This window comes from Brachyhypopomus gauderio, chromosome 13 (assembly GCF_052324685.1).
Source record: "Brachyhypopomus gauderio isolate BG-103 chromosome 13, BGAUD_0.2, whole genome shotgun sequence".
NCBI classification, from domain to species: Eukaryota; Metazoa; Chordata; class Actinopteri; order Gymnotiformes; family Hypopomidae; genus Brachyhypopomus; species Brachyhypopomus gauderio.
Window position 1 is genome coordinate 23044145 of NC_135223.1, and position 24026 is coordinate 23068170.

The 24026-nt window shown below is 41.2% G+C and overlaps 1 long non-coding RNA gene across 1 annotated transcript; it reads left to right on the top strand.

Moving 5' to 3' along the window:
• The first annotated feature begins 1902 nt into the window (after positions 1 to 1902).
• Positions 1903 to 21937, top strand: LOC143473251 (uncharacterized). The gene is made up of 4 exons (XR_013120492.1): positions 1903 to 1949; positions 18506 to 18622; positions 20625 to 20778; positions 21437 to 21937. It is a non-coding gene; the product is annotated as an uncharacterized LOC143473251 (long non-coding RNA).
• The last annotated feature ends 2089 nt before the right edge of the window (positions 21938 to 24026 follow it).

Below are 24026 nucleotides of genomic sequence, written 5' to 3' on the forward strand. Positions count from 1 at the left end.
TCCTGTTTTAGTGATCAAGAATGATCTGGAGAAGTGGATACAGCTGGCTTCTTGTCCTGTGTGGTGTAGCTGTTCAGTATCTCAACAAAAGCTCTTGAGTTCATTCCAAAATGTACATTTTGTAGTAGATGTGGTAGAAAAATCAGAATAAATTGACCATGTCAAAAACAACAGTCATATGGCAGATCCTTGAAAAACAAGTGTATTAGAAAGAAAACATCCAAACCTCAAGGAAAACCGTTAAATAGATCAAGAACGCTCAAGCAGACCAAAAAACATTTATGAGGAGGATGTATGTGATAAACACATCCCCCAGATTCCCCCCCCCCCCCCCCCCCCCCCCCCCCCCCCCAGTGGCGTAACCAAGGTTATGTCCAGCTCTGCAGTGCTGAATGAATGTTCCCAGCACAACTCAGATCCATTTCAGCCTAGGCTGTTGTGTTTGAGTAAGATATGAAGACAGTTACGTAGGAATACACAATGAAGACGGAAGGCCTCTCGGGTGATTCTACCACCTCTATAATTTCAGGCTTTCTAGTATCAGCCAGCAAGCTCTCTAATGGTAATACGCTAGCTAGTCAACACAGGAGCAGTGATGTCCTGACATGGACCCACAAGCTGTGACCTTGTACCCCCTACTCACTAATCACATGATGTGGGTCAAGTCAAGGGAACTGCAATTAATTAAATCCCTTTATTTGGAAGGCCCTGTAAAGTCATCGTGCAGAAGACGTTCTATTTGTCATGGTTTTTTAAATTTTATCTCAATAGTAGAGCAGTTAGTTTCTGTGCTGCGATGGGTAAATGTGTGCGTCAGCTTCACTGTTCCCTGTGTAGTTTGAAATTCTCTACAAACTGAAGTTTTCACTCCCTGTGGTTTGGAATTTCTCATAAAGTGGCTGAATTTTGAGTGTATTCCACTATGCAGAGAAATTCAAGAGTGATTTGAATGCACACATTGTTTTAGATTCAGGTTAATTAGTTTGTGTCCCTAGCTAGATAATTGAGCCCAGTAACGGTCTGTGTCGGGTCCAGGTCTGTGTGTCGGGTCCAGGTCTGTGTTTCGGGTTCAGGCCATTCTGGCCTCTCACACCAATCACAGCTCCCTCTCACTTTCCCCTTCACAATCAGCAGTTTATTGATTATTGCACACACCTGCCTCTCGATGGCTTTCACGTCTTTAATCCCCAAAAGTGGCAGAGTGCAGTGCTTGTCCGTGATGGTCTCTGTAAGCCAGACTGGAGACTGTGCTAGCATGCTCAGCTCTGCTGGGATTCTGCTGGGATACAGTCTCTCTTTTTCCCCTGTTTCTTGACTCCGTTTGTTTTCTTGTGCCTTGTTCCTGATTGAGAACATTTTACAGTCACAGTCTGCCTTTTCATTGTTTATATTTGTAATTGTATGTGTTAAAACATTTTACCTTAAAGATATTTTTTTGTTTTATTTATGTATACTTTGCGCAACTCTGAGAACAACCATTTAGAATTCTGGAACAAGGATTTATGAGAAGATGAGACAAAGTACCATCATTCAAAGTATGAATCTGTACCAGAGTGATGGAAAAAAATAGCTATTGTTCCTGATGTATAGTTCATATGTGAAACATGGTGACATTGACATGTGTATCTGCCAGGGGAAGAGGCTCACTTGTCTTTATTAACTATATGGCTGCTGACGGCAGCAGCGAGAAAATCTCTGAAGTATTCAGAAACATCTTTAACATTTCCAGCCCACTGGACAGCACTGCCGGACATTGACCCAGAATATGGAGCAAAAATAGAGATTTTTATAACAGTATTTTTAACTGGTCAATAACAGGAAATGAAATGGCTGCATCAAAGGTCTGACTGACCATCACCATAGCATATCTCCTGCCTGATCATGTCCTTTTCTTTCGCAGATCTTGTAACGGGCAGCAATCAAGAGGGGGGGCGCATTTGCTGAAAAAAGTAAGATTTATTCGGTGCTGATCCATATTCTGAATAGTTTCGATGGTCCAAATCCAGTTTACCAAATTGTAGATAGTTAGAAGACATAATAACAAAAAAATACAGTACTTGAACAGACTAAAGAGAAAAACAGCAGTATGTAATAAATGAACGATGAACATACCACGGAGGCAGTAGAAATGAAAACCAGCACACTAGAACATGTAGGGTGTAAATACACAGACTAACAAGGCAACAAAACAGAACCAGGTGAGTACAATAATGAGGAGTGGAGAACAAAACCAGGCGGTGTGAAAACTAGAATCAAAATTACGAAGCACATGGAATAACAAAAACAAAGATGTAATTGACAGGTGGGAAAGGAACAATTCAGATTTTGCAGCCATTCAGATTTGAAATTATGGACATTAATAAAAAGAGCTTTCTAATAAAAGTGTCTTATAAAAGACAGTATCCACACACACACACCTTACGTATTTGCATGCGAGTGCGCACACGCCAGAATACCTTACAGTGAATCTCTATTGCTGTAGAAACTAAGCACAAGCTCACAGACACACATGCAGTCTCCATAGCTACACCGTGTGCATCATGCTCACTGTACTGTAATCGCAGCTAAAATCAACCCAGTCAACAAGCGATTGTATTGGGGAATGTGTTTGTGTCTGTGGAGGTATCAGTGCTCTGCTGTGATGGACACACACATGGAGGCCTTGCTCTCTTTGTAGCGTGAGCCGGTCACCTCAAAAAAGCAACATGCGCTCCAAACCACTCAGTGCCTTGTTTCGTCAACATCAAGTGAATTTCGCTCATAAGTGCTTTCGGTGATGTTCAAAATGATACGAGCTTCAGTGAACGGGTTCGGTGTCTGTGTAAATGGAGGGGTTGGACAGTGGAACTGTGGCCCCCCTGCACGGCATGAGCTGTCATTCCTGGCCCTGACTGTGACCCTAGCCTCTGTTTCACCAAGTCAAGAGATATAGGTAGGGGTGCTTATCTAGCCAGATGGACCCACACTCGTCCCCAGTAGCTCTGGAAACTGTTCATTAAATTTTTTTTTTTCTTAATGTTTTTTTTTTTTTTTTTTTTTTTTAAACATTTTCCTCTTCATCTTCTCTCTCTGGCGGAGTCCAGTGCTCGGTGGCACAACAGTGGGGGCATTTTCTTTGATTATTCCGAGCGTAACCTTTGAGGTAGAGTGGAGGCGGAGGGGGGGCTGAGAGTACAGTGAAAAGCTCCACGCTGGGGGACTGTTTTCACCTCGCTCAGCTGCCATGGTGACTGCGGCTGGCCCCGCCCCCCACCTCACTCCCCACAGGAAGGGAAAATGGAAGATGAGCGTGGAGCGAAGGAGAGAAAAATTATAGGCTCACCTTCCTCACCTTCACCTTCCTCATCTTCACCTGCCTGGCCTCTTTCCTGTGGTTGCCAAACCAAATGCGGTACATTGTTTATGTGTTCAAAATATAAGTGGGGGCATTTTGTGGTACTGGAGCTCCAAATTTGCACGTTTTCCAAGGCGTCTTCTCCAAGGTTACGGCACCGAGCGTGGCTACACTCATGGGTAGTTTTGAACATGTCATTGTTTCTATGATTAATGAATAAACCAGCCTTGTATGACTGAGGAAGGGTCAGACGATGATCTAAAAAGTAATTAAGACCAAAAACCTTGTCAAAAATTGACTTTGTTTGAAGCCATGAAGAACTGATGGCAGCATACACACGTACACAAATGGCAATTTTTTTTTTGTACAAGAGATAAAGTGGTGTAGTGGTCATAAGACTGTCAACTCTATAAATGATAAATGAAGGCAAAAGATTACCTTGAATAAAAGTACTTTAGAAGATACATGTCAGTGATGATGGTGTGCCCAGGGTCATATTTTTGTTCCACGTTGTTAATTGTGCCACGTGTGTTCAAAGACATTGACGTTGGATTAGAAGCTTGTCATTGTCCTGACCTTTCACACTCTTCTAAGGCGTGTAGTGAAGAATGACTCCTGCTGGTCACTTTAACAGAGGAAAACACAATATTTTCAGGTCATTGGTATGTTTACTCAAGGATTTCATAGATTAGCATTAGTTCAGCTTTCTCTGCTCTTGTAGCTTTTATTGTTCTTGTCCACATCTCTCTAATGTTCTTTCTCTCTCGCTCTCTGTTTCTGTCACTTTCCATCTTGTTCCCTCCGGCTCCACAGAAGACAACAATCTCCTTCTAGTCCCTCTGTCATTTAAAAGCAATGGCATTTGACACTGTGTCGCTCAGCCCAACCAACACCTCATTTCACATGGTGAATAGATGAATGGCTGCCATGCTGGTCCAGCTGCAGGTTACTCGTGAGCAGTGCCGTTCTTTCAGGTGCCGCCCTCTCAGGTGACGCACACACGGGCCGCTGTAAAGGGTGCACCACTTTATCAAGCACCTAGGGGCCGCTGTAAAGGGTGCACCACTTTATCAAGCTCCTAGGGGCCGCTGTAAAGGGTGCACCACTTCATCAAGCACCTAGGGGCCGCTGTAAAGGGTGCACCACTTTATCAAGCTCCTAGGGGCCGCTGTAAAGGGTGCACCACTTTATCAAGCTCCTAGGGGCCGCTGTAAAGGGTGCACCACTTTATCAAGCTCCTAGGGGCCGCTGTAAAGAGTGCACCACTTTATCAAGCACCTAGGGGCCGCTGTAAAGGGTGCACCACTTTATCAAGCACCTAGGGGCCGCTGTAAAGGGTGCACCACTTTATCAAGCTCCTAGGGGCCGCTGTAAAGAGTGCACCACTTTATCAAGCACCTAGGGGCCGCTGTAAAGGGTGCACCACTTTATCAAGTTCCTAGGGGCCGCTGTAAAGGGTGCACCACTTCATCAAGCTGTGAATTGATTCACATGCGCTCAGCAGAACACCCAGCAGCCCATTGAACACATCACCGTGGCCATTTCTCCCAACTCCCTCAGTAAGGAGCGCTGGTCTGAAGGCATTGATGGAGGAGATGAATAGTGGGATGCAATCTTGTTGTCTTGTTTTGCACATTTTAGCCGATAGAGTTGGACATCAAGCGTGGTGGTGGAGTGTAGGGGTGGGGTGGAGTAACATAAGTGAATCTTGCCTTTGGCGTGTAAGGCTCTAGGGCAGCAGTGGTGAGGGGCTGACGAGTTGTTCTTGGCAGTGCATCACAGACAAAGTCAAACAAGCCCAGACATACAGAATCCATATGGACACGAGTAATGCACAGTGAGGGAGAGAAGAAAGGAGACTGCTAGGGCTTGAAGCACTGTGGTTATGGCAATTCTAAACTTCAGATTAGAAACGGGAGACATTGCAATAAGTTAGAGAGAATGTGGGAGTGATGCAGTAGTGAGACGTGGGAGTGATGCATTAGTGAGACGCGGGAGTGATGCAGTAGTGAGACGTGGGAGTGATGCATTAGTGAGATGTGGGAGTGATGCATTAGTGAGATGTGGGAGTGATGCATTAGTGAGACGCGGGAGTGATGCATTAGTGAGACGCGGGAGTGATGCAGTAGTGAGACGCGGGAGTGATGCAGTAGTGAGACGCGGGAGTGATGCAGTAGTGAGACGTGGGAGTGATGCAGTAGTGAGACGTGGGAGTGATGCTGTAGTGAGACGTGGGAGTGATGCAGTAGTGAGATGTGGGAGTGATGCAGTAGTGAGACGCGGGAGTGATGCAGTAGTGAGAATGTGGGAGTGATGCAGTAGTGAGACGTGGGAGTGATGCAGTAGTGAGACGTGGGAGTGATGCAGTAGTGAGACGTGGGAGTGATGCTGTAGTGAGACGTGGGAGTGATGCAGTAGTGAGATGTGGGAGTGATGCAGTAGTGAGACTCTGGAGAGCTGGACAGGGCTTGTTTGGGAGTCATGTACATTATTGACATTCCTCATCATTTTAAATGGTAGATATATAATATATTTCCTTAGTGAGTGTTTGTGTGCATCTGTTAGTTTGAAGTTTGTGCTCTCAGATCTCCTTGAGTACCGCAGTCCATCTGCAGTAAATGGCCGTCTTCACCAACTCATCCATCACCTCCCACTTCAACAAACTTCAGGCAGCTTCACCGTCATCTGAATAACAACTAAAGTTCACCACGTTGGATGTTGGCTTGTGTATGTGGGTGTTCACCTGGTTTAAGGTTTTTTTTTTGTTGTTGTTTCTGGGCTTCTTGTAAATACACACGTTGTCCAACTACCAGTCAGCAGCCTGAGGTGAGCGTGAGGTGTTGAAAGGTCAGTGTGAGTCACCGGTTGTTTTCCACCACTGTAAAGGCCCAGTATTTAAGATCGATGAATAAATTAGTAAAAACCTGTAAGCTCTTTGTTTGTGTGGGCAAAAGATGTGTTTAATCTAAAGACCCAGAAACCTCATTTGTAATATGAGTAATTGTCATGTCCACATCACAATATTAGCATTATATGAGTACAATATGAGTACTGTAATGTCAACCTCATTTGTGATATTGTTGTCTGGCCCTTGGTGTATGCTTAACTTTACAAAAATTAAGTTGTTATTAAAGTTGAAATTCCTGAGTCCCAAAATACTATATGTATTTTCTCTGGTGCTGGTTCAACATCTGGTGGCCTGGGGCTCATACTGCAGCATTCACAGGTAGTTGAAGGTCCTCACGCTGACACATGGATTGATGTTTGGCTGGAGAGAGGATTCTCCTGGGGATCTGGCAACCTTGCCCGCCCTCATACACTCCTGCATTCATGTAAATGTCTGCACTGGCGTGATGGCAGGCAGCGTAAGGGGACCGTTACTGATAGGTGATACAGCTGATAGGACACTGAAAGCACAAGTGTATATCACCAATATCCAGGAAAGTCAGCTAGAGTCAATTAAAGGCATTTTTGTTCATGACTTGTGTGTGACTTGTGTGTGTGTGATGAATGTTGTCTGTAACATTTAAAGACTGGCTGCATTAAACATGATAGCAGTTTTTAGTTAACTTTTGCAGATGTTGGTTATATTAAGTGGGTTTAATGTAAGGTCTTCTCCTCAGTTTTGAAATATAAACTGACAATAAATGCATGACCTGTAACAAGGCAATAATGATACATTAGTCACATTTACTTCCAGGCAATTATTCTGCTTAATGGGGTGCAGTGCTTCAAATAGACTGTTTACACTGCATGCAAACTTTCTTTAAAATGCTGGTAAATCAAGAAAACAATAATATACTTAATTTTTTTTCTTTTTATCGATATGAAATAGCTTGATAAAAATTCCTTTTCATAAAGATAAGTAAATAAACTGATTATCCTAAATTTCATACATAATACATACATATATAGTTGCCTTAGATGTTATTAGAGTGCTTCATATGAGAAAATTGAGTTAAAATAACTAGTTATTGGCCTAGATTGAGTCTGCTGTGAACAACAAAGTTCTGCCAAACAAGGTTCTGTGATCCATTATGATAGTCTAAGCTTACAGGTGAGTCTAGTGGATGCACATAGATGTACACTTCACCAGTGGCACCAACACATGGCACTACACCAGTTTGGCATTACACCAGGATTTCTTCTTTTTAAAACAAAGTTTAACGTCAGGCAGCGGGAGTTCGTATGTTGCAGCATGACTCTTCTTAACATGGTTTGGAAACACAAATTTTAGGCTTGGGGCGTGTTTTGTTTCAGTTGATTTGTTTGTATTTTTATCATTCTTCCAAGATCACATTATAGAATACAGACAGACAGATTGAAAACCTGAATCATAATAGCACTTAATACCTCTATTGGGAAGATATGAAGTAAGCACTCTATTAAAAACATGATTATATTGAGAACAATGGGATGGTTGATCATGTCTGAGCGCGAGACAGTATTTCTGCTGGTGCGCGTGTGTCTTTTTTTGGTGTGTGTGCGGGTGTGTGTGTGTGTGTGTGTGTGTTTGTGCATGTATGTGTGTTTGTGTGTGAGTCGAGGGAGCTCATTTGCAGTAAAGCTGTTCATCCTCTCTCACACCAAAAGCTGTGGATTTACCTCCCAGACTCCTCTAATGAAACCCAGCACACCAGTGGAGCCTGCGTTGCAAGCTTATGAACACACACACACACACACTCACGTGCACACACTCACACACTACTGACCAACATGACCTGGTACAAAGACACACTTCTTATTTTCTATATGGTAACTGAATTTCACTGTTTGTTAACTAACTAGATTCCTAACATATAACATATAAAATATAAACATATTATTTAGAGTAAAACATTTGCAGTCATTAAAAACTGCAAACAATCAGTCAGATGTGTCCTTCATTAAAGCTTTTATTCTAAGCCCACTCATTATTATCTGAATGAACATAATTTTTCACTGTGAAAACGTATTATATAATGAATATAAATGATGAGCAACGTGTTTGTCTCCCTGCGAGGCTAGGTGATTTTTGATGGATTTTGCAGTCCTGTACCACAGATGCCATTTTATTCACCCAGTGCTTTTAATGTCATCACATCGCTCTGCGAGAATATGGTACTTGAGGAAAGAAAATGAACTTGTAAAGGTCTCTTGCATCTCTCTCTCTCTCTCTCTCTCTCTCTCTCTCTCTCTCTCTCTCTCTCTCTCTCTCTCTCTCTCTCTCTCTCTCTCTCTCTCTCTCTCTCTCTCTGTCCCAACTCTGTGACTAGAGGTGAAAGGAAATCACCCAGCCGGAGTTGGAGGTGGAGTTAATCAATAGCTTCTTATGTAGACGCAAAGGCAGAAATGAGAAGCTGGGCAGTGTTGCACAGTGCAGCCTTCTGCCCTAAAATGGTGGGCCATAAACAGGTATTGATTTGTCAGGCTGTGACTGGGCCTCATATCGTGGAGTCAGACAACATGGGCCCAAACAAAAACCATCCATCACAGATCCAAAGCAGGATCTGTGCTCAGCACAGACCACACTTTCAGTTTATTAACTGTCCTGATTAAGCCTCAACAATTAAAGGTCATTAGAATATGTAAAATCTCTACAGACGCTGTTAACTTTCTCTCTGTCCCAGTTAATACGTTTAAGGTTCACAGAGATGCCCTGTAGAGGTAGATGTCAGTTCCTGTCATTTATCCTTGGCTGACTGAGATTCTAGTTTGATAGATCCTGGCAACCACTTGTCTTTTATATAAACATTTTGGTTTACACATGTATACAGAAAAAGGATGATTCTGCTTATGGGAATATGTAAATGACTGAATGAAAGGACGTACAATAAACTGCAACTCAAATTAAAGATCAATAAAGAACGTACTTTTTCCAATTATTTTTGTTAATTTGATGATTTTCTCTATAAACACAAAATCTATGACTCCTAAGAACATTTCCAAAGTACATTTGCTTGAAAGTTCACCAATAAAAGCACAGTGTATAACTATCAAACTGAAACACTTCAACACACACTACCAAGCTTATGTTTGGATTTTTATATGAATGGAGGAAGAGGATTCAGTCCGCAAATAGTGTTAATTTCACCATCAGATGTCTCACTGTGACACTTCAGAAGGGTTTTTGTCGTCTTTGTTTTTGCGAGGTCTGTCTAAAGCAGCTATGAATTTCAAATAACCTTTTAAACACAATTTCATTGTCCTGTCCTTGTGAACATCATTGTCTTTTGCTCCTTGAATCAAAAACTTATATTCTTTTCCTTTCTTATCCATAATCATTGAATATATATAATATTAGCGGAGTAAATTGAATGATATGCTCAAATAGTATACAATTTTAAGTCTTCACATTTAAGTCTTCACATTTTAGTTGGTATGTTGACACAGATCACTATCGCCCGTCACCCGTCACTTATCTGAGTGACAGAATAGAGTCCTGCTGGTGTGTGCAGGTGATTCTCCAGGAACCTATCTGTCATGAAATGCCTTATCTGTCATCAGCTGAGACTTGATTCATTTTTAACAGCTTTCACCCATGTACGGATTTATTGCCATTTTGTCCTTGCACAAAGCCTGCTGTGTCTCCTTGAAGCGGGTGGAGGCCCCACCCGAGGTGCAGCATGTTTAATGCTTGCTCTCCCGGAGCCCATCGGCTTTGCCATATCGCCAGCTTTAATCAAGGTTCAGATTAAACTACACCCAGGGGTGTCTCTCCCAGAAATAATCAATAGCTCTGCTTATGATTGTCGCGTAACATTCATATTGAATGAGAGGGGCTTGTGGGGTGAAATCCTCCACCATCAAGAACAGGGAACTCATTTTAATATTCGCTGTAGGTGTAGCTACCTCCACTCAACGTCCCCACCCAACGCCCCCACCCCCAAAAATGCTTTATTCACTCAAAAATGCATTCTGCTCAAAACTCAGCATTGATATTTGCTACAAGTAAGCAGCTTGTAAACATTTAAGGTGAAGAGAAAAGGGAATGTTTTGCATTCTTTCTTGAGCTGTATCTTCCCCTCTGGATTGTGTACGGATTCACTTTATGGATAAAGACTTAGCCGTAGGCCTTGGTGGGAACACGGTGCATGAGGCCAGCTCCTGTAGCCATAGAGCAGTGTTGTTTTTGGTGGGGAAAGGAAATCCTTATCGTGGATTTCCTGAAGAAAAAAAAAACTGTTTCTGAAGGCAGTGCTGCACAGAAGATAAGGAGTTTGAAGATGATGAATACAACAGTGATGCTCAATTTCATGCTAAAGTGGGGACACAAAGCCTGACTGCTAATTTAGCAACTGATAGGAGCAGCGGTGAACAAAAAAACCCTCCAAGATTAATAGCCTGTCAGAGCAAGTGCAAGCCAATAACATGGATCACTGAAATCAAAAGTTACTGGTTTGTGTTGCAAGTGCTGGATAAATATGTTTCAGGAAGTGGACCAAATGTTTGGATGGCTATTTGAAACTGTGTGGCCACTGATCAGAGATCAGACTGCAAAGGTGAAATGGAAATATTTTCTTTTTCTTCCTGAAGAAAATGATTTGAAGAGTGAAAAAACAGTGACTGGAATGAAGACCATTAATGTGGTATCTAGTGTGGTAATCTGGCCTAATGTGGTAATCTGGCCTAATGTGGTAATCTGGCATAAGGTGGCTATCTGACATGCTGTGCTTGCAAAATCAGCTTATGCAGCACATCACTGTACAAAATGTATTAACTCAATAAAGCATCAAATTAGTAATAGAAAATGACAGGAAAAAATAACATTGACCCAGACCTGAAAATACATGTGGGTGATGGTCTGGTGGGCCCAAGTAGCTGTGAAGTTACTGTGACGTTTGAGTCTTCTAAGGTCTTTAGCAACTGAAATGAATAAAATTCTTAATGGGGTTCGGAAAGGGTGACTGAGCAGACACAGACCAGCCACATTTAAACCCTGAAACCTCCATATTTACTGTAGCAGTATGTTTTGGATCATTGTCCTGCAGCAAGGTGAAGTGTCATCTACTGACTTCAGGCGAATTTTCTTCTGTATAATTCACATTTCATTCCACTACTGCTGGTCACATCATCAGTGAAGACAGGAGGGCCAGTTCCACTAGCAGCCATTCATGCAAAAGTCATCCCGCCTCACAGATTTGCTATTGAGCTTTGAATCATGAACACTTTTCCCCCTACAACCATTTTAATAAAGAATAAAGAATAAAGAACCATTCACTTTTGATCACTCTGATAGAGATTCACCTGATCTAGAAAACAGTAACCGCGCCTGTGTTCACGAGACTTAGCAGTGATCATTTCAATTTTTTGGTAAACCCACGAAGTTACTGGTTATGCTGGTGAATTCTCAATTTGAAAAGCACTGATACGTGATCCTGATTTGCTCAACAATAGTGTTTTTTTTTTCTTTTTTTTCTTCACACAATTCACATAGGGATGAACTTTGCATTGTATGCATTTTTTGTGTGGTGTGATGGGTGACCTCAATACCCACTACTCACTTTTATGATTTTATTTACGTTTCAACATTGAAACAACAACAGACAGTATTTCAACCATATTTCAACCACATTTCAACGTTGAAGGTCGGTCGTGTGCCAGCTGGGTTCCAGTCTTTTTGTATCTCAGCTGCAACCTGTTGGTGATACTGACACTCTAAGGAAATGTACCAGGAAACCAGAAATGTATTGGTCAATTCATAGAACAAATTCCTGTTGTGAATTTTGCCATTAAGTTCCTTGTTGGAGAATAGCAAGTTGTGCAAAAAGTACAGAAACTTTGAACAGCTGAACTTTGAATGTGCATTCAAAAATGTAGATCACATTAAATTAATATGTAAAGGTTAGAGAGCATTTTAGGTTCATCCTGAAATCTCATCTGAAGGCCAAATATTAAACTTTTTGTGAGTAGTGTATATCCATTCATCCATCTGTCCATCCATCTATATGTCCCTCTCTATTTCTCTTTGATCAGTCATTTTTAAGGCTGCTGTATGGACCTGTGCTACCAAATGCACCAGCTGAATGTCATACTGCACATTCATGACCACCTCATCAGTTCTTAGATTATTTATAGGGACCCGTATTATATAATGCACTTAAATGCACATAATACCTCACCAGTACCATGACCTGTGAACTATGAGAGCATCCAGTGTGTTTCTGAAGGCCACAGCCTTCCTACCAGTGGAGGCAAAGCAAGATGAGTTAGAGCACATGAATTATACAACACTGACCTCTCTTCATCTTCAGCAATAGCCAGACACACACGCACCTATGCATACACACACACACACATACTGCTCTAAGAGTCTTTATGAAGTAAACAAACATTTGCAAAGACTTGGTCACCTTTCAGAAATTGACGTTTTCTTTCTCATATGAAATTTGATTTCCTCGCTCCAGTCTACCAGGTTCGAATGAATGCAGGATCACTGAGATTTGCTCATGCATTTAGCATGTTTTAATTGCAATCATCGGATGAAACAAGGGTCAGCTCTCCAAATGCAATGGAAAGATCTATCAGTGTAAAAATAAACTGGAAAGATCTATGAGGGCGCATGAGTTGAAGACAGACGCACTGCTCCTCACTGGCACAGCAGGACTGAAGAGGCTCCTTGGCTTTCCAAGGCACTTAATCAATATGTTGGACAACATAAACCCTTCATCTCTAAGAGCTAAATCCAGTGTCTTATGCCCTGTCGTGGATTTTCACTGAGGAAAGTTTAAAAAGTCAAATTCACACTTTACAAAAATGACACCAGGTTGGTGTTTTTTTTTCCCCCCCACCCCCTCTCTTCGGAGGACTATTGATACTTTATTGTTTATTGTTTATTCAATCATATAAACATATATAAATTTTATACATTTAAATGTGGGGGGGGGGGAATAAAGGGAGAAGAAAAGGGGGGTGTAAAGGGAGACAGAAACAAAAGGAAGAGGGGTTATACATACATACAAACATAATATAATATGGTATAATATGATGCAATATAGTATAATATAATATAACAATATCATACAATACTATATAATATACCATATTGTTTATCAAAAAATAGTAATGAACTAGAATCATGAACTTGTGATTTATTTGCTACAGTTGAATTTGCTTATGTTGAATTATTGTGATGTAATATTTGAGTTAGTTGTGTCTAGATTAAGTCTGTATCTGTATTCATGGTAGGCTCTAAGTGTGTATCTGGGGGTATATATTATATTAAAAGATTTTTCCAGTGATTGATGTTTGTTATTTTTTGTTTTCCAATTCATAGGGATGAATTTTTTGGCAATGACTAGTGACATTAGGATTGTTCTATTGCTTTGTGGTGTTGTGCTAATGGTTGATATGTCTCCTAGTAGGCATAATGTAGGTGTTGGATGAATTTGGATGAATATTTAGGGCTTAGGGTATTTAGACCAGGTTGGTGCTTTTACAGCAAATATATATTACAAGACCAATAAACAAATGAAAATGAATCTTAGAGAAATATATTGCTCATAGTTTACCTTTTATATTACATACTGCATAAAGCATACTGCCTGTATGCAGACTATAATGGATTTGTCGAAGGTTGGAACAATAATAATTCTTCTTAATAATACATGATAAAAATGAGAATAAAATATACACATAAATATTATTTTGATTGATTTCATTTTTTACATATTTGCAATCAAAGTGAATTTTTTGAGAATTAGCCGTTAGGACATTGGGAATATTTAATATGCAATAGGAATGACACAAACATACAGTATTGCTAAGCATTGCATAATCCCATGGGTCAGTAAATTGATTATAACTCTGAATGCTACATGATGTGTTAATTTAGATAGATGGATATCCATTGACCCCCCCCCCCCCCCCCCCCCCCCCCCCGCGTGCTCCCCAACTGTCTTCTATGAGGGCTGAATGGGGACTAACCTATTTCTCCAACATGTTACATAAGGAAACAAATTTGGGCCACAAACCTCTAAATTAATGACATCAAAATATAGCTTATGTCCAAGAGCCAGTTTACAGATTCACCTGAAAATATATAGTTCTGCAAAATCTTACTGACTGGCTTCTTGTGATAAACCTTCTGGCAAAAGGCAAATTTATTCTTCTCTGATGGTCAATAGAATTACAAATGAATAATACTGAATGAATAATATTATAAATTATAAATGTCTGCACCTGTGAGAATCTGGGTCTCCACTGACATGCAAAATAGTGTCCTTTTATCTACAGGTTCATAGATTTAAAGATTTCCTGACATGCTGTTTAAACAGTTATTATTGTGCAAGCTTATTGTAGATACTTTATGAGGACGCTTTCTTCCGATGACAGCTACATACATTGGAACAGAATAGAGCTTTCAGAGCGCGCAGCTACAGTGCTGCGTCCGACGTGCACTCACGTCCAGAGGTGCTGCCCCGGCCCGAGCTGTGCTACTGCCCCGTGCGAGACTCTCCGGGGTAGGCAGCACAGCCGGCCGGCTTCACCGCCAGTCCGTTCATCAGACCACAAATAAACAAAAGGGAATCCAATTAGCTGATAATCCCATGCAAATGCAGCACACATGGCTGACCGCTGAAGCGACAAATGGATGTTGTGGAGTAAAAGCGTTAGAGCTGGACTTGAGGGGGGGGGGGGGGGGGGGGGTGCTTAATGATGAAGGATGCAGCCAGTGGCTGGATGCACGACTGAATGTGCCGCAGTACAAAAGAGCCTCACCGACAATGAGGCGTGGGACAATGAGGCCACTGCCTCTGGGTGAATCCAAACCTCTTCTGGAAAAGACTTATTATGTGCAGATTGTAATAAATGATCTAACATAAAGTTCAAATTAATACTCCACACCCCCTCAAGTTGTCGGGCGAGATCTCATCTGTGGCCGTTCTTTGCCTCCCCGTGTCTCGTGCCGTCATGCTTTCCGTGGGTGTTACAGTTGATTTCCTTTCATGAAGGTAGAGCTGTTTTAGTAAATCTATTATACAAATGGAATCGTATTTATATTAGTCACCAGAGCACTGAAAGGATGTGCTAAGATACAACACTCTGCTCTGTGTGCACATGGTGCCGTTTTAGCCATGTTTGATTTTTATAGCTACCCTCGTTCTATTGTCCTGTGTGTGTGTGTGTGTGTGTGTGTGTGTGTGTGTGTGTGTGTGTGTGCGTGTGCGCGTGTACATGTACATTTCTGATATCCCCAGTTCTATACAGGATATAGAATTCCTCAGATTAATAAATTCCACTATCTCTCATCACCATGGCCACAGTGTAAACAGAATCAGCAGGCCTGGAGGAGCAGAGGTTGTCTGTGCTCCTCCAGGCCCCACTGAGGTTTGTGTCTCCGCGTTTAAGGCCTGATTTTCATACAGCAGATCTCAAGCAGGCCCTGCTTGACTAGACAGCCAGGAACGGCTCTGTGCTGAGGTCACCGAGCGTGTCTTTCTCTGTCCCACAGCAGATGTGGTCCTCTTGTTAGTCTCTTAGTTCACACTCTCTTCCTCTTCAACAATATAATGCCAGCTGTGTATTAGCTCTCAGAGGGGTTTGAGTTGTGTTGAAAGGAGCTGGCAAGTCTGCCGTCTTCACACCAGTAATTAAGGCCTCTGTTCTTGCAGCTGATTGCAGATCTATGGTATTACCCTTCCAGCATGACGAGGTTTCATAACCACTGTAATCCTTCGCCCCTTAATTAATTATTCTGCTGAAGATTTCACAAGTAAATTTACATCATGGCATCACACAGGTTTGCAATTCACTCCCTGGTGGTGATGCGAGCGATTGACTGATGAGGCAAATGTACACCTTTAATTAGATAATCATACGTTTCACACCATCACAAAGAAGTAGAGGTGCATCCCGGTGAACTTGCTCCTGAACCGCTCCACGCTTCAGTCCCACTCTGTACATTAGTAGGCAGTACGCTTCCTGACCCCTTGAAGGAGAGAAACTGATATCCTTTTCAACTGTTCTGTGAAAACCGATGGTGCTATCGAGGGCTTTTATTATGTAGTGTTTTATACACAAGGCACTTGGAGATACACTGTCAGAAAGGAAAAGTCACATGGAACGTCCCATGGGTGAGGGGGATGGGGGGGATCTAGTATCCCTCGATAAAACAGCAACAGATGACTGAGATTAAATATCGGTCACTTCCTGTCAATACAAACGTTACATTTTCAGATTTTTTTTGCAGGTGAGTTAACAGATTTACTCTGGACAAAGGGACATGTCTTCCCTGCCTGGTATAATATTACTTCATACGCAAGAAAAAGGAGATTTTTTTTTTTGTAAGGAAACTTCATGTATTACATTTTGTTGCTTGGGTTGAAGCCTGTTTGACAGTGAGCCCTTCAGCAGATAAACGGCTTCTTTGCATAAAATCTCGCCTCTTGCTAGTTTGTTTTACATTTAAAAAGCCAGCATGCATGGTCAAATGCCAGAACCTGCATACATTACCATTCAAAAGTGTGGCTGTGGCTCCAGTAACATAGAACATTAGTTATGTGTTTTTTCTATATATCAAACACTATCTAAAGCACCATTTATCTTGACATTACATGCTAGACTTTTTGTGTACTTTTCTCCTCTGAGTGAACACGGTGGTTCAAGGCCCATGAGACAGCCAATGGATGTAATAAGTCTATAAGGACTCATTAAAACAGATTACTGCATTGGAAAAAGAAATATATTTTAGAAGTGCACCCAGGTCAGCAGATAATGGTGCTCTATTGGTGGTAATTAGTTGTTAAGAGTGTAAAGGTTGGTGTCATTTCCTTGTAGCAAAGGCAGGTCCTAAAGTTTACACTGGCGATGCTACAGTTATTTGTATAACGAATATGTCGAAAAGGTAATATTCTAGCATGTGACATCGATCTCTTGCTTGAAGGCCATATACCTTAATGGCATAAAAACTGAGGCATAAGGGAAGTGGATTTATACCGGGGCATGGCAAAATTATGCTCACCAAACCAAAATTACCTGTAGATTAATAACACTGCGCTTATATCTGACTCCACATGAGGAATGAGGTTTTAAGCTGACATTCCCCTTGCCATCAGACTCCTTTGGCCTGAGTTCAGTCTCCCTCTTTGGGTGACATTCCAATCTCGCTGCTGCACGGTAAACGGAGCCGTTCACGTGCTCATAAAGACGCCCAGCGCTCATACCTGCGGGAGTAAAGCAGAAGTTGGTCTCTTCTGCAAAGAGGCCACATCACTCAGATGTTCTTGGAGGCCACAGCTCAGGAGCTGGCAGCAGGGCAGAAGAAGAGTGAGTCCTCCACGTCCGCGTGCTCACGCCCCCTAGTGCTCACGCCCACCACCCTCACGCATCCTGCACTCCTGCCCCGCCATCACAATCACCGCACATCTGTCACCCCTGAATGGAATAAGATGCTTTCAGTAATTTCCTCTCTCAGTAATACCCTTAATTAAATCACATTGAATATTTCTCTATTATGCTAATGTGCCATATTGGAAAAGTAATTCTTTTTAGCAGCAATTTGACTCTAAAAGTCTTTCTGATTGATGTTTTCTGATGGTATAATGGGACTGTGGTGATTTAAACTCAGAGAATGGAACGCAACATGATTGATGTGAGACAGAAGGAAGGTGAAGACGTGGGAGTGGGAGGGGGTCAGGTGTCAACCTTTATCATTGCTAAGGTAATATTAATGCCAAAAGCTATAAGACAAAACATGTTCTCTGCAGGGAATATTCAAACAGCATTCAGTACAGCTACCAAAAAAAAAAAAAAACAAAATAAAATTAGCATAAAATTCTTTAGCACGTTGGGATCATTTGATTTGGTTGTTGTTAAGTGATCTGCACCTATATTTGAGCATGTGTGTCCAATAGACATTGGTGTGACGTGTGCCCAACCTGTGTGCGTTGTGTTCCTAATTACATGTGAGGAGACTGAAACATAAAAGCCGAGTGGGACATATTCATTATGTCTTCTCCGTTAGCTATGCAGTCCAGCCAGCGGGAGAGAAAGTTTGTTTTTGACAGAGTCTGTGACTTGGGATCAGCCGAACATGGGCTTTGCCACCCCGGTGCCTTTCTGTAATGTACCTGTCATGCCCTTGATATATGGCTGCATGTATATTTTAAGGTTCACCTGGCATGCCTGTCACCTGCAGTCTGGTTGTGGCATAATGATTGATCAGCACCCGTTTCTGAGTTTCTTTCTCAGGTGGAGGAAAGAGGCCTGAAAGGAAAACGTTCTTGATTGGTCCAGAGCTCTCCAACACACAATATGACCAGTCACACAGTATGACTAATTATGGATGCCTCTCTAAACAAAGACAAGGTATTCAGATTTTTCATATTTCAGCATTTCTTTGATTGAAACTGTTATTTCCAAAACTTTACGAAATGAATTGCATCACACCAGCTCATAGCTACTGGCTCCGGAGATACAGGCAGACAATGCTGAATATATTTGATTTCAATTCTTTTCCCTCAGCTTTGTCATCTTTTTTCTGTAAAGATGTCAGTTACTCAGCACTAGACACCCGCTGAGAAGGAGTCTGGGTAATGATCACCCAGGGCTAACTGTTAATGCACAGCAGATTGCCACCATATTGAAAGCGGCACAAAGATCGTAGTTTAATTATCCTCTGAATATTTACTTCCTGCAGACTTACATCCTCCCCATGTTGAGTTCATGTGCTTTCAACAATGCAATTGCTCACAAAGTTTGTCGCAGGCAGACACAGAAAATCATCTGAAACAATAAAAATGAACAACTATAGCTTTTTAAGCACCACCCTCCTTTTAGATAACACAAGTCAGTAAAAACAGCTGTCAACGTCAGTTTAATGACGGCTTTTCGGTGGATCTTTTTTTTTTTTCTTCCGGTTTCTATATTGATGTCTGTCTCCCTCAGTATATTGACCTCAGCATTTCCAACTGTCTCAAGAATTCTCAGAAAAAATATGCTTTTAGCCCATTCTTCGGTGACTATAACTCTTCCGTGTGTCATCACAAATCTTTACTCATCTCGGAAAGTGTCAGCACTCCCCGGACCGTGTTCAGTTGTTCAGCACTTAGCGATAATAGAGTCCAAGGTGGTGCTAACTGCTCCGGTAATTGAGTCAAAGTTATTGAGGAAAGAACATGTTAATGGAATGAGCAACTCTTCAACTCCCAGGAGGCAGGACATAAATGCACGGCTGAAAAACACTAAAACTGAAAGGCCATAAAAATAGTGTGACATGCTAGGAATTATACCTGCAATGTTGCTGGCTAATGAACTAATATAAGTCAAATGCTTGGTCAGTGTAAATAGCTTCAGAGAAAAAGCAGACAATCTCACCGGTAAACATTGCCTAACAGGATAAAAGACTATGACTATGGTGCTATGGCTGGGACCATGTGAAAGTCAAACATTACTGTGGAGTATTAAAGGAGTGAATCCACAATTATTTTCCCTCAGACACAAAATGTGTGTTCCAAACAGGCCAAAGTCTGTAATCCCAGCTAAAAGTCAGTTTTGCAGTATATGAGGTGTGGCACTAACACAGCTGCATGGTTTGATATCATGTTTTTGCCCACTGGTTTGAGCTTTTCACCTTAAGCTGACTAAATATTTGTGTAGAAATTGCATTTTATTGAGAGAGGATTCATAAACCAAAAATGGTTTGAACAATATGAAAGATTTTATGGTTGTACCATCAGCATTATGAACATCATCAACAACAGTGATGATCATGGTTTATGTTGTTGAACCTGTTGCCTGTAAGATGATTTAAATTTTTTAAAACTTGTACAACTGAAATATAAAATAAATCTCTTTCAGTGATGCCCTTAACCTAATCCTTTTGAAATGCCACTTTCTTTAACCCGGGTGTTTTATTTGTTATGCCATAGTAGGCCTTAGCAGTAGTGATATGAGTGCAAAAAAAAACCTACTAAAGCTAAAACCACTAAAGCTGTGCTTACATTTATTCTCATGCCACGTTCTACCAGTTGCAGTGCACCACAAGAACATAATAACTGATCAGTAGAGCCCCTACTAGAGGCACTGTACTGAATACAGTTTTAAATAAAGAACTTAATGTGGTTGGTTTTTTTATGCACACATTGTCCACGCACACTTCATTTCTTCACTCAAAGCCAACATTTTGAGCAATTCCTTTTTGAAAAAGGCATTTTTTTGTAAATAAATAGTGATGGATTGCATCTTAAGAAAATGCGAACTATTTTAGTGTTGATATCGCAATTACTCACATTCAAGCATTCAAGCTTTTTTTTCTTTTTTGAAAAGTTCCTGAGAAATGTGAAATATGTCTCGTCTCCCCCCTTTGCAGCTGGGAGTCTGCTTTACGCACCTCTAACAGTTACTAAAGAGAGCGGCACACGTCTGAGACACACGTCAGCGTCCTGTGATCACGTCAGATGTCTCACTCGTGTTTCCCCTACAGTACCATATCTCTCTGTTTACTCGAGATACATTAATGTCATGTAAGTCTTCTGTTCAGCTATGCTTTGGTCTCTTGTCATGAACTCTTGACTTCTTTATGTAACTCTGCCTCCCTGAATGTAGATTTAAATCTTTACCCTTTTTATGTTGAAGAACAAATTGTAAATAGATGATGGATCTTTACATTACCGACACTACAGCACTCCTCACTGTGGTGAACTCAACACGTCTATCAGTGCACTCCTTTCTGAACACTCCTTTCTGAGTACTCCTTTCAAATACTGCATGTAATGTGACGCAACGCTGCATTCAAATTGATGTCTGCCCACTACATAATGAATCAACAATATTATTGTAATTGCAATATGACACAATCACTACCCCCCCACCCTATGAACTGGAGAACATAAAACCAGTCACACCGATCCAGAATTTGTATTGTTGTGGTTGGCCAATGAGTACGGAGAAAAGCTTATATTGAAAATTTATGCACAATATACAACATACAAAAATTTAGAATGCTGCATGCCTAATGCCTTCCCCTATGAACGACAAGTCTGATTAGTCTGATTAGCTTCCTCACTGTACACTTGTTCAATTGCTCTCATTTGTGCCAGTGTTCAAGCTACGCTCGGTGTAGTGTGTGAGAAACCCCAGGGTGAAGACACAGCTTTCTTTTGTCTTGTGTGAACTGTACAGGCTTTGTTGAGGCTCAGAGGACATCCAGCCACAACTACAGCAGCCAACCAAGAGCCCGTCTAATTAAGAACACATTTGTTGGAGGTAACATCCCACACAGCAGACACGTACAAAAGACCATGAGGCACAATACAGCACAGAGCTGGAATAACACCAGAAGGATCCGTGACAACTATTATTCACGCTGGTGTCGTACAATAGCCTGGGAAGAGGGAGGCAGAGATGTCAGTGTGAGGGTGAACACAACTGGGAGATTGGAATGAAATCAGGACTTTTTAAACGTCCCTATTGCCGATTGAGAGCAATACAGACATCTATGCTGACACCTTGGCTTTATCACCGCATGTAGGACAATAGAAACCTAATTTCTAGCTAACTGGCTACGTGTGAGTACTGATTATTTTCTCCAAGGATAAAAGTGTCAGAATTTGAGAAATGCTGGTTATTCCACATATGAGCTATAGACGTGGGGTAGAAGGATATAAATGATGAATAGACCAGGGTGATATATACATTAGATGCCCTTTATAATAAATTTGGTTTGGGTTTATTCCAACATGGTCTCAGAATGCATTTTCATAAAAATTCATGACTCCAACTCATATAAAATGATAAATGATGAAGATTAGGGCCAGTGTAGGATTTCATGTTCATGCCACTTTTTTTTTTGTTGTGAAATTTCTTCATTCGCATGGATTTGAGCGATTAGTGTTTTTAATTTGTACAAATGTTTAGTGGGATCACTTGCTGATTGCTTGCTAGGTTCCATGCAGCTGTTCTGGTTGTGGTTGGGGTCTAGAAGTGGTGTGGCTGCATGCTTGAATAGGTTCCCTTTGCGTTACTGCTTTGTGAATATACATACGTGGGCTGTTTTCGCACTAAAGCAATAAGAGCTGTGGAAGCCAGCGCTGAAAACAGGTGATGGGGATCAATGGTGGGAGTGGGCGGTTAGTGGGCAGGCGGGGGCGTTGGGGGGCGGGGTCAAGGCTGAGGTCAGGTCACCAGTTTAACAAATTCATTTTGAACTGCAAATCCAAGCGTTGTTCAATTGTTGACTAGAAGAGAAAGCCTGAAGAAAAGAGAAAAGAATTTTGTTGGATAATTTCATGCAAATTTAGCATTGGGCAATTTGAATTTGACATTAGGTAGAGTCTCACTGATGAAAGACTTAACTAATGAGAAGAAATTGAAAAAAAAAAAACTTAATAATGTCTAGCTGCTCATTGCATCACTGTATAAGTACAATTCCCTCTAGAATGATTGTCATTTAAATTGAACAAAAATGGTAATTAATTTTTTTTTTGTTTAATTGTGCAATTAAACAAGACATAATAGTTCTGTATCAGTATGTTATGGGGTGAGCTTCTCACAATTGAACACCTCAAGCTCTGCATGATCTGCAAATATTAGACTGGTTGAATTTATGTTAGTATTTAATAAATAAGCAATCATTTTGAGAGAGCAGAACATATTGTACTGTCTTCGACAACCAGCCAAGGAAGTGATTCAAACTGTGGCCTTGATGAGATGCAACTCTATTAGGCAGCTGGTTTAGCTACCACCTCTACTGTTGTTCCAGCAGTATATGGTGCATATAGCTACTCATTGTTCCATTTATTTCCCCTGTAAGGCTGTACCAGATACAGACATCACATAACACTAAACTAAGGTACATATTGGAGAGTCTAGTTTCAAGCGGGTCCAAATTGAAGAATCTAATTTCAAACTGTTCTGAACTGGAGCATTTAATTTCAGTGACATGAGTTCACTGAAGAAAAAAAAAACATTCACGTTAAACAATAATGGTTATTCACCTTTCCTTCCTAAGACCTCCAGGATCAGTACTTATCTCACCCTTCATCTCTCACGGTTTAGCCACTTTGGACCATTTCTTTAGCGATTGGAACTATTTGGAGAAACTCATTATTTACACGAAACCCACCCAAATGATGCATTTTAGTGAGGTTTATGGATGGTGTAACATTTGTCAGAGAAGTAAACAATTTCAACAGGTAAACAAGATGACTTGTCATTTTTTTTTCACCATACAGATTTACTTGCTTGAGGTATTTCTAACACCTTGGGACACTACAAGCAGCATTCATAGAGCCTTAACAAACTCTGGCACAGACAAATGCGTTTGCCTCCCAAAGACTCATGTCAAGTTCCCTTAGAGTCATGTAGTGAAAATGCAATCTATGAAAACTCATTTTGAACACTTGACACACAGAACTCTGAAAAGGGCTCTAGAGATTCTCACAGTCTACAAAATGTACGAATGGAACAATCTAGCAAAAATTCCTGAGCAGAAGTTACTTTTAAACATTCAAATGCAACCTTTCCATACATGTAGGAGGAATCTAGGCCTCCCGAACTGAAGCTCTAGAGGAAGTCTTTGCCGGCTGTATGAATGGGCAAACAAAACCAGCGTGCTATTGAGCCATGGTGTGTGGCCTTTTGTGGGGATGACTAAGTCCTATTGATTTTCAACACTGGAACTGCCTGAGCACACAGTTAAGTGATATCGAACCCAGGAAAAAAGAAAATTTGATGACAATTTAAAGCAAATTAAAAATCAAGACTGGAGGAC